This window comes from Salmo trutta, unplaced genomic scaffold (genome assembly GCF_901001165.1).
Source record: "Salmo trutta unplaced genomic scaffold, fSalTru1.1, whole genome shotgun sequence".
NCBI lineage: Eukaryota > Metazoa > Chordata > Actinopteri > Salmoniformes > Salmonidae > Salmo > Salmo trutta.
In genome coordinates this window covers 78,322-90,422 of record NW_021822885.1, presented here as the reverse complement: position 1 = coordinate 90,422, position 12,101 = coordinate 78,322, and positions in this window count along the sequence as shown.

Here is a 12,101-nt window from a genome sequence, read left to right as displayed (position 1 = left end):
CTCAGACCACTGGTAATCTAACGCCTCAGACCGCTGGTACTCTAATGCCTCAGACCAATGGTAATCTAACGCCTCAGACCACTGGTAATCTAACGCCCCAGACCACTGGTAATCTAACACCTGCCCCCAGACCACTGATAATCTAACGCCTCAGACCACTGGTAATCTAACGCCTCAGACCACTGGTAATCTAACGCCTCAGACCACTGGTAATCTAACGCCTCAGACCACTGGTAATCTAACGCCTCAAACCACTGGTAATCTAACGCCTCAGACCACTGGTAATCTAACACCTCAGACCACTGGTAATCTAACGCCTCAGACCGCTGGTAATCTAACGCCTCAGACCGCTGGTAATCTAACGCCTCAGACCGCTGGTAATCTAACACCTCAGACCACTGGTAATCTAACGCCTCAGACCGCTGGTAATCTAACGCCTCAGACCACTGGTAATCTAACACCTCAGACCACTGGTAATCTAACGCCTCAGACCACTGGTAATCTAACGCCTCAGACCGCTGGTAATCTAACACCTCAGACCACTGGTAATTTAACGCCTCAGACCACTGGTAATCTAACGCCTCAGACCACTGGTAATCTAATGCCTCAGACCGCTGGTAATCTAACTCCTCAGACCACTGGTAATCTAACGCCTCAGACCGCTGGTAATCTAACGCCTCAGACCACTGGTAATCTAACGCCCCAGACCACTGGTAATCTAACGCCTGCCCCCAGACCACTGGTAATCTAACGCCTCAGACCACTGGTAATCTAACGCCTCAGACCACTGGTAATCTAATGCCTCAGACCGCTGGTAATCTAACTCCTCAGACCACTGGTAATCTAACGCCTCAGACCACTGGTAATCTAACGCCTCAGACCGCTGGTAATCTAACGCCTCACACCACTGGTAATCTAACGCCTCAGACCACTGGAAATCTAACGCTTCAGACCACTGGTAATCTAACGCCTCAGACCACTGGTAATCTAACACCTCAGACCACTGGTAATCTAAAACCTGCCCTCAGACCACTGGTAATCTAACACCTCAGACCACTGGTAATCTAACACCTCAGACCGCAGGTAATCTAACGCCTCAGACCACTGGTAATCTAATGCCTCAGACCACTGGTAATCTAACGCCTCAGACCACTGGTAATCTAACGCCTAAAACCACTGGTAATCTAATGCCTCAGATCACTGGTAATCTAACGCCTCAGACCACTGGTAATCTAACGCCTCAGACCACTCGTAATCTAACGCCTCAGACCACTGGTAATCTAATGCCTCAGACCACTGGTAATCTAACGCCTCACACCACTGGTAATCGAACGCCTCAGACCACTGGTAATCTAACACCTCAGACCGCTGGTAATCTAACGCCTCAGACCGCTGGTAATCTAATTCCTCAGACCACTGGTAATTTAACGCCTCAGACCGCTGGTAATCTAATGCCTCATACCGCGGGTAATCTAACGCCTCAGACCGCTGGTAATCTAATACCTCAGACTGCTGGTAATCTAACTCCTCAGACCACTGGTAATCTAACGCCTCAGACCGCTGGTAATCTAACGCCTCAGACCACTGGTAATCTAACGCCTCAGACCACTGGTAATCTAACGCCCCAGACCACTGGTAATCTAACACCTGCCCCCAGACCACTGATAATCTAACGCCTCAGACCACTGGTAATCTAACGCCTCAGACCACTGGTAATCTAACGCCTCAGACCACTGGTAATCTAACGCCTCAGACCACTGGTAATCTAACGCCTCAAACCACTGGTAATCTAACGCCTCAGACCGCTGGTAATCTAACACCTCAGACCACTGGTAATCTAACGCCTCAGACCGCTGGTAATCTAACGCCTCAGACCACTGGTAATCTAACGCCTCAGACCGCTGGTAATCTAACACCTCAGACCACTGGTAATCTAACGCCTCAGACCGCTGGTAATCTAACGCCTCAGACCACTGGTAATCTAACACCTCAGACCACTGGTAATCTAACGCCTCAGACCACTGGTAATCTAACGCCTCAGACCGCTGGTAATCTAACACCTCAGACCACTGGTAATTTAACGCCTCAGACCACTGGTAATCTAACGCCTCAGACCACTGGTAATCTAACGCCTCAGACCACTGGTAATCTAACGCCCCAGACCACTGGTAATCTAACGCCTGCCCCCAGACCACTGGTAATCTAACGCCTCAGACCACTGGTAATCTAACGCCTCAGACCACTGGTAATCTAATGCCTCAGACCGCTGGTAATCTAACTCCTCAGACCACTGGTAATCTAACGCCTCAGACCGCTGGTAATCTAACGCCTCAGACCACTGGTAATCTAACGCCTCAGACCACTGGTAATCTAACGCCCCAGACCACTGGTAATCTAACGCCTGCCCCCAGACCACTGGTAATCTAACGCCTCAGACCACTGGTAATCTAATGCCTCAGACCACTGGTAATCTAACGCCTCAGACCACTGGTAATCTAATGCCTCAGACCGCTGGTAATCTAACTCCTCAGACCACTGGTAATCTAACGCCTCAGACCGCTGGTAATCTAACGCCTCAGACCACTGGTAATCTAACGCCTCAGACCACTGGTAATCTAATGCCTCAGACCGCTGGTAATCTAACTCCTCAGACCACTGGTAATCTAACGCCTCAGACCACTGGTAATCTAACGCCTCAGACCACTGGTAATCTAACGTCTCAGACCACTGGTAATCTAACGCCTTTTAAGGCTAAATTCATCGTTAGAACCTTCTGTAGGAGCATCGTTAAATCTCAGAGCTGTTTCCCAAAATCCTCGTTGTTAATGTTGCAGTCGTAATCTAACGCCTGCCCTCAAACCACTGGTAATCTAACGCCTCAGACCACTGGTAATCTAACGCCTCAGACCACTGGTAATCTAATGCCTCAGACCGCTGGTAATCTAACGCCTCAGACCGCTGGTAATCTAACGCCCCAGACCACTGGTAATCTAACGCCTCAGACCACTGGTAATCTAACGCCTCAGACCACTGGTAATCTAACGCCTCAGACCACTGGTAATCTAACGCCTCAGACCACTGGTAATCTAATGCCTCAGACCACTGGTAATCTAACGCCTCAGACCACTGGCAATCTAACGCCTCAGACCACTGATAATCTAACACCTCAGACCGCTGGTAATCTAACGCCTCAGACCACTGGTAATCTAATGCCTGCCCTCAGAACACTGGTAATCTAACGCCTCAGACAGCTTGTAATCTAACGCCTGCCCTCAGACCGCTGGTAATCTAACGCCTCAGACCACTAGAAATCTAACGCCTGCCCTTAGACAACTGGTAATCTAACGCCTCAGACCACTGGTAATCTAACGACTCAGACCACTGGTAATCTAACGCCTCAGACCACTGGTAATCTAACGCTTCAGACCACTGGTAATCTAACGCCTCAGACCACTGGTAATCTAACGCCTCAGACCACTGGTAATCTAAAACCTGCCCTCAGACCACTGGTAATCTAACACCTCAGACCACTGGTAATCTAACACCTCAGACCGCTGGTAATCTAACGCCTCAGACCACTGGTAATCTAATGCCTCAGACCACTGGTAATCTAACGCCTCAGACCACTGGTAATCTAACGCCTAAAACCACTGGTAATCTAACGCCTCAGACCACTGGTAATCTAACGCCTCAGACCACTGGTAATCTAACGCCTCAGACCACTGGTAATCTAATGCCTCAGACCACTGGTAATCTAACGCCTCACACCACTGGTAATCGAACGCCTCAGACCACTGGTAATCTAACACCTCAGACCGCTGGTAATCTAACGCCTCAGACCGCTGGTAATCTAATTCCTCAGACCACTGGTAATTTAACGCCTCAGACCGCTGGTAATCTAATGCCTCATACCGCGGGTAATCTAACGCCTCAGACGCTGGTAATCTAATGCCTCAGACCACTGGTAATCTAACGCCTCTAACCGCTGTCAATCTAACGCCTCAGACCACTGGTAATCTAACGCCTCACACCACTGGTAATCTAACGCCTCAGACCACTGGTAATCTAACGCCTGCCCTCAGACCACTGGTAATCTAACGCCTCAGACCACTGGTAATCTAACGCCTCAGACCACTGGTAATCTAACGCCTCAGACCACTGGTAATCTAACGCCTCAGAACACTGGTAATCTAATGCCTCAGACCACTGGTAATCTAACGCCTCAGACCACTGGTAATCTAACTCCTCAGACCACTGGTAATCTAACGCCTCAGACCACTGGTAATCTAACGCCTCAGACCGCTGGTAATCTAACGCCTCAGACCACTGGTAATCTAACGCCTCAGACCACTGGTAATCTAACGCCTCAGACCACTGGTAATCTAACGCCTCAGACCACTGGTAATCTAACGCCTCAGACCACTGGTAATCTAACGCCTCAGACCACTGGTAAATCTAACGCCTCAGCCCACTGGTAATCTAACACCTCAGACCGCTGGTAATCTAACGCCTCAGACCACTGGTAATCTAATGCCTGCCCTCAGAACACTGGTAATCTAACGCCTCAGACCGCTTATAATCTAACGCCTGCCCTCAGACCGCTGGTAATCTAACGCCTCAGACCACTGGAAATCTAACGCCTGCCCTTAGACCGCTGGTAATCTAACGCCTCAGACCGCTGGTAATCTAACGCCTCAGACCACTGGTAATCTAACGCCTCAGACCACTGGTAATCTAACGCCTCAGACCACTGGTAATCTAAAACCTGCCCTCAGACCACTGGTAATCTAACACCTCAGACCACTGGTAATCTAACACCTCAGACCGCTGGTAATCTAACGCCTCAGACCACTGGTAATCTAATGCCTCAGACCACTGGTAATCTAACGCCTCAGACCACTGGTAATCTAACGCCTAAAACCACTGGTAATCTAATGCCTCAGATCACTGGTAATCTAACGCCTCAGACCACTGGTAATCTAACGCCTCAGACCACTGGTAATCTAACGCCTCAGACCACTGGTAATCTAATGCCTCAGACCGCTGGTAATCTAACGTCTCAGACCACTGGTAATCTAACGTCTCAGACCACTGGTAATCTAACGCCTGCCCTCAGACCACTGGTAATCTAACGCCTCAGACCACTGGTAATCTAATGCCTCAGACCACTGGTAATGTAATGCCTCAGACCACTGGTAATGTAATGACTCAGACCACTGGTAATCTAATGCTTCAGACCACTGGTAATCTAACTCCTCAGACCACTGGTAATCTAACTCCTCAGACCACTGGTAATCTAACGCCTCAGACCGCTGGTAATCTAACTCCTCAGACCACTGGTAATCTAACGCCTCAGACCACTGGTAATCTAACACCTCAGACCACTGGTAATCTAACACCTCAGACCATTGGTAATCTAACGCCTCAGACCACTGGTAATCTAACGCCTCAGACCACTGGTAATCTAACTCCTCAGACCACTGGTAATCTAATGCCTGCCCTCAGACCAATGGTAATCTAACGCCTCAGACCACTGGTAATCTAACTCCTCAGACCACTGGTATTCTAACGCCTGCCTCAGTCCACTGGTAATCTAACGCCTGCCCTCAGACCACTGGTAATCTAACGCCTGCCTCAGTCCACTGGTAATCTAACGCTTTAGGCCGCTGGTAATCTAACGCCTGCCCTCAGACCACTGGTAATCTAACGCCTCAGGCCGCTGGTAATCTAACGCCTCAGACCGCTGGTAATCTAACGCCTCAGACTGCTGGTAATCTAACGCCTCAGACCGCTGGTAATCTAACGCCTCAGACCGCTGGTAATCTAACGCCTCAGACCGCTGGTAATCTAACGCCTCAGACCGCTGGTAATCTCACGACTCAGACTGCTGGTAATCTAATGCCTCATACCGCGGGTAATCTAACGCATCAGACCGCTGGTAATCTAATGCCTCAGACCACTGGTAATCTAACGCCTCAGACCGCTGGTAATCTAACGCCTCAGACCACTGGTAATCTAAAGCCTCACACCACTGGTAATCTAACGCCTCAGACCACTGGTAATCTAACACCTGCCCTCAGACCACTGGTAATCTAACGCCTCAGACCACTGGTAATCTAACGCCTCAGACCACTGGTAATCTAACGCCTCAGACCACTGGTAATCTAACGCCTCAGACCACTGCTAATCTAACTCCTCAGACCACTGGTAATCTAACGCCTCAGACCACTGGTAATCTAACGCCTCAGACCACTGGTAATCTAACGCCTCAGACCACTGCTAATCTAACTCCTCAGACCACTGGTAATCTAACGCCTCAGACCACTGGTAATCTAACGCCTCAGACCGCTGGTAATCTAACGCCTCAGACCACTGGTAATCTAAAGTCTCAGACCACTGGTAATCTAACGCCTCAGACCACTGGTAATCTAACGCCTGCCCTCAGACCACTGGTAATCTAACGCCTCAGACCACTGGTAATCTAACGCCTCAGACCGCTGGTAGTCTAACGCCTCAGACAACTGGTAATCTAACGCCTGCCCTCAGACCACTGGTAATCTAACGCCTCAGACCGCTGGTAATCTAACGCCTCAGACCGCTGGTAATCTAACGCCTCAGACCACTGGTAATCTAACGCCTCAGACTGCTGGTAATCTAATGCCTCATACCGCGGGTAATCTAACGCATCAGACCGCTGGTAATCTAATGCCTCAGACCACTGGTAATCTAACGCCTCAGACCGCTGGTAATCTAACGCCTCAGACCACTGGTAATCTAACGCCTCACACCACTGGTAATCTAACGCCTCAGACCACTGGTAATCTAACACCTGCCCTCAGACCACTGGTAATCTAACACCTCAGACCACTGGTAATCTAACGCCTCAGACCACTGGTAATCTAACGCCTCAGACCACTGGTAATCTAACGCCTCAGACCACTGGTAATCTAACTCCTCAGACCACTGGTAATCTAACGCCTCAGACCACTGGTAATCTAACTCCTCAGACCACTGGTAATCTAACGCCTCAGACCACTGGTGATCTAATGCCTCAGAGCGCTGGTAATCTAACGCCTCAGACCACTGGTAATCTAAAGCCTCAGACCACTGGTAATCTAACGCCTCAGACCACTGGTAATCCAACGCCTGCCCTCAGACCACTGGTAATCTAACGCCTCAGACCACTGGTAATCTAACGCCTCAGACCGCTGGTAATCTAATGCCTCAGACCACTGGTAATCTAACGCCTGCCCTCAGACCACTGGTAATCTAACGCCTGCCCTCAGACCGCTGGTAATCTAACGCCTCAGACCACTGGTAATCTATCGCCTGCCCTCAGACCACTGGTAATCTAACGCCTGCCCTCAGACCACAGGTAATCTAACGCCTCAAAACAATGGTAATCTAACGCCTCAGACCACTGGTAATCTAACACCTCAGACCACTGGTAATCTAACGCCTCAGACCACTGATAATCTAACACCTCAGACCACTGGTAATCTAACGCCTCAGACCACTGGTAATCTAACGCCTCAGACCACTGGTAATCTAACGCCTCAGACCACTGGTAATCTAACTCCTCAGACCACTGGTAATCTAACGCCTCAGACAACTGGTAATCTAACGCCTCAGACCACTGGTAATCTAACGCCTCAGACCACTGGTAATCTAACGCCTCAAACCGCTGGTAATGTAACGCCTCAGACCACTGGTAATCTAACGCCTGCCCTCAGACCGCTGGTAATCTAACGCCTCAGACCACTGGTAATCTAACGCCTGCCCTCAGACCGCTGGTAATCTAACGCCTCAGACCGCTGGTAATCTAACGCCTCAGACCGCTGTTAATCTAACGCCTCAGACCACTGGTAATCTAACGCCTCAGACCACTCGTAATCTAACGCCTCAAACCACTGGTAATCTAACGCCTCAGACCACTGGTAATCTAACGCCTCAGCCCACTGGTAATCTAACGCCTCAGACCGCTGGTAATCTAACGCCTCAGACCACTGGAAATCTAACACCTGCCCTCAGACCACTGGTAATCTAACGCCTCAGACCACTGGTAATCTAACGCCTCAGACCACTGGTAATCTAACGCCTCAGACCACTGGTAATCCAACGCCTCAGACCACTGGTAATCTAACGCCTCAGACCACTGGTAATCTAACGCCTCAGACCGCTGGTAATCTAACGCCTCAGACCACTGGTAATCTAACGCCTCAGACCACTGGTAATCTAACGCCTCAGACCACTGGTAATCTAACGCCTCAGACCACTGGTAATCTAACTCCTAAGACCACTGGTAATCTAACGCCTGCCTCAGTCCACTGGTAATCTAACGCCTGCCCTCAGACCACTGGTAATCTAACGCCTGCCCTCAGACCACTGGTAATCTAACACCTCAGACCACTGGTAATCTAACGCCTGCCCTCAGACCACTGGTAATCTAACGCCTCTGACCACTGGTAATCTAACGCCTCAGACCGCTGGTAATCTAACGCCTCAGACCGCTGGTAATCTAACGCCTCAGACCACTGGTAATCTAACGCCTCAGACCACTGGTAATCTAACGCCTCAGACCACTGGTAATCTAACGCCTCAGACCACTGGTAATCTAACGCCTCAGACCACTGGTAATCTAACACCTCAGATCACTGGTAATCTAACGCCTCAGACCACTGGTAATCTAACGCCTCAGACTACTGGTAATCTAACGCCTCAGACCACTGGTAATCTAACGCCTCAGACCACTGGTAATCTAACGCCTCAGACCACTGGTAATCTAACGCCTCAGACCACTGGCAATCTAACGCCTCAGACCACTGGTAATCTAACACCTCAGACCACTGGTAATCTAACGCCTCAGACCACTGGTAATCTAACGCCTCAGACCACTGGTAATGTAACGCCTGCCCTCAGACCACTGGTAATCTAACGCCTCACACCACTGGTAATCTAACGCCTCAGACCACTGGTAATCTAACGCCTCAGACCGCTGGTAATCTAACGCCTCAGACCGCTGGTAATCTAACGCCTCAGACCACTGGTAATCTAACGCCTCAGACCACTGGTAATCTAACGCCTTCGACCACTGGTAATCTAACGCCTCAGACCACTGGTAATCTAACGCCTCAGACCACTGGTAATCTAACGCCTCAGACCACTGGTAATCTAACGCCTGCCCTCAGACCACTGGTAATCTAACGCCTCACACCTCTGGTAATCTAATGCCTCAGACCGCTGGTAATCTAACGCCTCAGACCTCTGGTAATCTAACGCCTCAGACCGCTCGTAGAACAGCTTTGTTAAATGCTTTTTTTGCCCTCCAGCGTCACTTTATAAACAGAAGATCTCCGCTAAACGTAGAATCACATGGTTTATCTGTCTCTATGTGACTTCCTCTAACTTCAGAACAAAGTCGACTACAAATACAATTATAAACTGGGTTGTTCGAGCCCTGAAGGCTGATTGGCTGAAAGCCGTGGTATATCAGTATACTACGGGTATGACAAAACATTTATTTTTACTGCTCTAATTACGTTGGTAACCAGTTTATTATAGCAATAAGGCTCCTCGGTGGGTTTGTGGTATATTGCCAATATACCACGGCTAATGGCTGTATCCAGGCACTCCGCGTTGCATCGTGACTATGAACAGACCTTAGTCGTGGTATATTGGCCATATACCACAAACCCCTCGGGACTTATTGCTTAAATATAAACAGTAGGCTATAGGCCTATTTCCAATCATATTGTATTTTGCTATTAGTCGACTACTGTCTGTTATTATCACAATATATTTCATGATGTGTAGTTTAACGTGCACAATGTGTCACACCCCGATCTGTTTCACCTGTTCCTGTGATTGTCTCCACCCCCTCCAGGACTTATTTTCCCCAGTGTATTTATCCCTGTGTTTCCTGTCTCTCAGTGTATTTATCCCTGTGTTTCCTGTCTCTCAGTGCCAGTTCGTCTTGTATGTTTAGTCAAGTTTTTCCTCATACTCCTTTTGCTATTCTCTTTTTGATAGTCTTCCTGGTTTTGACCCCTGCTTGACTCTGGACTACTTTCCCACCTGCCTGGTCATCCTGCCTGCCCTGACCTTGATTCTGCCTGCCTGGTCATCCTGCCTGCCCTGACCTTGATTCTACCTGCCCTTCGGTACCTTTTGGACTCTGAACTGGTTTTGACCCTTTTCCCTGTCCACGACAATACTCTTGCCTTCCCCTTTTGGATTTTATATACAGACTCCGGTGACTGTATCTGTGTCTCGCCTTGTGTCACGATACAATGATGTGCCAAATATGTGAATTAGTTCCATGTTTACTGGGTAAGCATTAAAATAAGCCGCCTCTATATTTGCAGCTGTAGGTGGTAATATCTCAGTGTAGCAGCTGACTGATCCTTCATCAGTATTGCGGAATAATCAATACAACTGATCTGAGCGCAGTGCCTCATTTCTTTGGATCCTATCAGGATCGATGCTACGCCTCGACGACGCACTTAGCGACCGTTCTCCTCGCGTGGTGTTTTTGGAAACGCAGTGTTACTTCTTCACTGTTGTAGGAAAGATGCTCATCGTTAAAACGCTCATAAGTTCCATCGCTATTGGGAAACCAGGCACAGAACAGACGAGACCAGAGAAAAACAGAACAGACCAGAACAGACCAGAGAAAAACAGAACAGACCAGAACAGAGCAGAACAGATGGGATGAATGTCATAATAAACCACCAGCGTGGCCGGCTGTGAAAATACTATTCCTGTATTAGCTGGCTGTATAGTACACTGGGCCTTTACTAGTCCTGTATTAGCTGGCTGTATAGTACACTGGGCCTTTACTAGTCCTGTATTAGCTGGCTGTATAGTACACTGGGCCTTTACTAGTCCTGTATTAGCCGGCTGTATAGTACACTGGGCCTTTACTAGTCCTGTATTAGCTGGCTGTATAGTACACTGGGCCTTTACTAGTCCTGTATTAGCCGGCTGTATAGTACACTGGGCCTTTACTAGTCCTGTATTAGCTGGCTGTATAGAACACTGGGCCTTTACTAGTCCTGTATTAGCCGGCTGTATAGTACACTGGGCCTTTACTAGTCCTGTATTAGCTGGCTGTATAGTACACTGGGCCTTTACTAGTCCTGTATTAGCCGGCTGTATAGTACACTGGGCCTTTACTAGTCCTGTATTAGCTGGCTGTATAGTACACTGGGCCTTTACTAGTCCTGTATTAGCTGGCTGTATAGTACACTGGGCCTTTACTAGTCCTGTATTAGCCGGCTGTATAGTACACTGGGCCTTTACTAGTCCTGTATTAGCCGGCTGTATAGTACACTGGGCCTTTACAAGTCCTGTATTAGCCGGCTGTATAGTACACTGGGCCTTTACTAGTCCTGTATTAGCCGGCTGTATAGTACACTGGGCCTTTACTAGTCCTGTATTAGCCGGCTGTATAGTACACTGGGCCTTTACTAGTCCTGTATTAGCCGGCTGTATAGTACACTGGGCCTTTACTAGTCCTGTATTAGCCGGCTGTATAGTACACTGGGCCTTTACTAGTCCTGTATTAGCCGGCTGTATAGTACACTGGGCCTTTACTAGTCCTGTATTAGCCGGCTTTATAGTACACTGGGCCTTTACTAGTCCTGTATTAGCCGGCTGTATAGCACACTGGGCCTTTACTAGTCCTGTATTAGCCGGCTGTATAGCACACTGGGCCTTTACTAGTCCTGTATTAGCTGGCTGTATAGAACACTGGGCTTTTACTAGTCCTGTATTAGCTGGCTGTATAGTACACTGGGCCTTTACTAGTCCTGTATTAGCTGGCTGTATAGTACACTGGGCCTTTACTAGTCCTGTATTAGCTGGCTGTATAGTACACTGGGCCTTTACTAGTCCTGTATTAGCTGGCTGTATAGTACACTGGGCCTTTACTAGTCCTGTATTAGCTGGCTGTATAGTACACTGGGCCTTTACTAGTCCTGTATTAGCTGGCTGTATAGTACACTGGGCCTTTACTAGTCCTGTATTAGCTGGCTGTATAGTACACTGGGCCTTTACTAGTCCTGTATTAGCTGACTGTATAGTACACTGGGCCTTTACTA